Source organism: Lactuca sativa, chromosome 3 (assembly GCF_002870075.4).
Source record: "Lactuca sativa cultivar Salinas chromosome 3, Lsat_Salinas_v11, whole genome shotgun sequence".
NCBI lineage: Eukaryota > Viridiplantae > Streptophyta > Magnoliopsida > Asterales > Asteraceae > Lactuca > Lactuca sativa.
In genome coordinates, this window is record NC_056625.2 from 84,715,592 (window position 1) to 84,719,685 (window position 4,094).

At 33.1% G+C, this 4,094-nt stretch overlaps 1 pseudogene; it reads left to right on the forward strand.

The window, feature by feature from the left end:
• The first annotated feature begins 1,235 nt into the window (after positions 1 to 1,235).
• On the forward strand, positions 1,236 to 2,270 carry LOC111920320 (uncharacterized; annotated as a pseudogene).
• Positions 2,271 to 4,094: the final 1,824 nt, after the last annotated feature.

The following is a 4,094-nucleotide window of genomic DNA, read 5'->3' on the forward strand; positions in this document are numbered from 1 at the left end:
TTAAATATTACAAACAAGATAATCTTATAGTTAAAAACGCATCCAAACATATTTAATTTTGACAATGATTTATAGTAAAAATCATACCTCTTTTTATAGGTTTACAGCCTCAGCATAGAATTGTTTCTTTGAGTAGCCAAATTTTCTCAATTTTTCAATATCATATGCATTTTTTAGTTACATGTATATACAAAATAAGTAGTACCAAGTCAACAGACAAAGGAAGGTAAAACTGAAACTTGAAAATTAAAGATAAGTTAAATTACACTTTCAGGTTAAAAAGATAACATATATATATATATATATATATATATATATATATATATATATATATATATATATATATATATATATATATATTACTCGTATAAAGAAGCATTCAGAATGTAAAATTTCATGTAAAAGGTAGTAAAGTAGATTTAATTATAACATCTAGAAAAATATCATCTTTTGTTCTTCTCCATCCAGTCCTTGTGAACCACCTACAGATGAAGCGTCTAATTAAGCTCGTTTAATCAACTCAGATATCTAATTAAGCTCTTTTAGGACCCTATACCATTTATGCATTCAAGCCAGTATATTTATATTTTTAGGTCAGGCCTGGGGCATTTGCCCGTGTTCACATGCACTGTAGAACTAGCTGGTTGTACCTTTATAGGTGAACAAAGCCAAGAATAAGAAACAAGCTGTAAAGAATGCTGCCATGTCAGCTTGGTCATCTCTCTAAATTTGTAAGCCATATAGTCACTATATATATATATATATATATATATATAGAAAATGGGTTTATAAAAAGATCTACTTACTTTTTATTACCTAATGTTTAGTGACTCAGCAAACAGAAAGTTCACTGATGCAAAAAGGGATGTTGGAGGAGCATGTGATTGTAAAGCTACTCAACCAACATATCATGTCATTAGAATAGACAATAAAGAAAAATAGAAATTGAAAATACAAATTTGCAAAAACAACTTACTTGTAAGGGAGATTGTAGAGAATCCCTGTATCCAAGCTACATAAAAATTTATGATATCAACAATATATCATATTATAATTTTTATAAAAATAGATTATTGGATTAATAATGGACACCTCACCTCAAATCGTTCTTGTTCAGGAAGGGGTTCCATTTTCTAAATAAAAATACCCAACATCATCCAAGTATGACCTTAAGTCATGTCTTTGAGCTTCTGAGTAACAAAATATTAAATTTAATTCAAAATCATATAAAAAAAATGGACACACCAGAAACTCAACATGAGTCTCAAAGTGACCAAAATAATAATTGAACAGAAACTCTTGTTCCTGACTCTGGTTTGGTTTCCATCTCCAGCAATCACAACAGAAAAGTTTCCAGGGAGGATACTGAACTTGTAAGGGAATTTGTTCTTCTTTCTTGTAGTATTATTACAGACAAGTCAAGATTTCGTGTATGTTGATATAAATCTTGAATGTTGTAGGTTCAAACTTGATCGAACGTTGTTTGCAGTTGTATATGAATAGGGATGAGGTGGTAAAAACTCTATTAAGTCATGCATGTATACATCCTGGTTTTACATCTCTTGGTAATCACTGTTATGTTATTATTATTATTATTATTACATTGTCATGTTAACTTTCCTTTTTTGATGGATAGTTTGGCAGAAGTTAGAAGAAGAGAATGCATATTTTTTCAGAGCCTACTACATAAGGTTAAAATTGAAGAAGCATATCATCATTTTCAATCATTTACTCGAGCATCAATATCACCTTATGAAGTACCCAATGCCTCCAAAGCTACCTATGGGTCCCATACAAAATAGGGTACATCCCATGCCAGGTATGGTAATCTATTGCTACAAAGAAAGAAGTTGTATTTTTTAGAAAGTGTAGAATTATTATTCAATATTACTCTTTCCTGTGCAGTTAACAACTTACCCATGGGATACCCAGTTCTACAGCAACGTCCAATGGGGACTCCAGGTCAGCCTCATATGGATTCCATGGGTATGTCTAGCTGTCATGTGGTCAATGGAGTCCCTGCTCCCAGTCACTTTCATCCCATACGAATGAACTCTGGAAACGAGTGAGTTTTATTTTATTATATTTTGATGTGATGAATTAATAAAAAAAGATAAAAAGAAAGTTTTTCCCATGTGTTGTTACTGAAGTATGGGGTAGACCTTCTTGGACCTGTGGATGAGATCTTTTATGAAACTTATGACAGATATGAGCCAACAAATGATGTTGAAGCTGACAGCTGCTTTGTATCAACTGTAAGTAGCAATTAATGTGTTTTTTTGTAGCAACTGTAAGTAGCAATTCACCTTGTATCCATTTCCCAAGTTCAAATAGGCATCAGAAAATGTTGGCTTAAGTTTGACAGCCTCCTGAAATAAACAAGATCCACACTGAGAGTAAATCCATCCGAATAATACAAGACACATATAACATTTGCATGTGATTGACAACAAAAGTAATAATAATAATAATAATAATAATAATAATAATAATAATAATAATAATAATAATAATAATAATTATATGTATATACCTTGTAATACTAGAGTTCCCTATTAAGATCACGTGGCTCCATGAAAAGGCCAGCAAGGTTTGACCAAGCAATAGCAAAAGTTGGTTGAATACTCCTTTCCACAAGAAGTTCCCCTCTGAATAGATCGTAAAGATATTTGGACAAGTAAAGATAGAATGCATAGATAGACAAAACTTAAGTCCACTTTTGCCCCTGGATCATTGTATTGTAAGCCACTGAAGTTCAAATGACATAAATATATAGACGTTAATTTCTTAAAACTATTAACTTTAAATTCCATATCACTTACCATGCTATGAGAAAGGCAGAAAGATAATATGCAGTATTGAGTAGCTCGTAGGATAGTATCCTTGAAATTCCATATCTCCTAAGCTTTTTCAATATCCTGAGAGAATTCCATGGAAAATATCAACAAAAAAATGTTTCTATTTAGGTTTGCCTTTGTAAAACTGATAAATGACAATCAATGTCATAGCCTGATAATATTGAGCAACAGTGATGAAAGACAAGAAGCTTGTACTCTGATGACGAGGATGACATGACTTTCATTTTTTTCTTCTGAACCTAAACAGAACATGTGGAATTTTCAGAAGCCTTGCACTAGAATTATTTTCCCATATGTAGAATTGCTATTGAGTAGACATAATTCCATTGATCAATACCTTCGATAAAGCTGCTGGCAGAATCTGATAGTCTATAAGGCTAACCTTGAAGTGAAGAGTTAACAATTAGCAAAATGGTAAAATTTAAACTGTAAATTAACATATAGTTAACAATGCTAACACCACTCCGAATCTAGAATTTATTCCTAATTTTGATATAAGCATGTAAACCCTAAAAGAACGTCTAGATAACTAAATTTCATCCATCAAAATCAATACCATTAACACTTCCTAACGATTTCAATAATCAAATATATGTATAAACAAATTAACCACATAACATAACTATAAGAGAATGGAGAAGAAATATCGAGAGAAAAAAAAGGGGAGAATGGAGAAGAAATATTGAGAGAAAAAAAGAGCGAGAATTTAGGTGCTCAAGAATGAGGGACCATCAACTTACCTGATGGGGAGGAACAACAAAGATATATTGCGATTTATTTTTGGAGGAGGCACGACCAACTGTAACTTAGATGATGCTTGAATCGTACCTATCTAGGGCTTCATTAGTTCATAGATGGTGATAGGGAGAAGTTGTAAAACCCTAAATCTCCTTGTTGTATGTCTGACACAAGAACAATGTAACGAGCCCTAAATCGTAGTCTTGTGAGCGTGAAGATCCGAAAATGGTTGGATCTTAAACAAATGCTTGTAAACTTGAGCAATCGTTGCAGTCTCGGGGAGGTGAGGTGAGCTTGAGGATGCCGGCAGGAAGAGGTGAGCATAGGTCGCCGGTGGGAAGAGGTGAGTGGAGATGAGCAGAACCAGAATCCAATGTTTGTAAACTTGAGCATTCTAGTAGTGTTTCCTTCGGTTACTCCTTTCATGTCTCCGACAATCTCCATCTATGGAGGAGAGAGATGAGAGAAAACACGGTGGAGGGGGAGAGACGAGAAGGT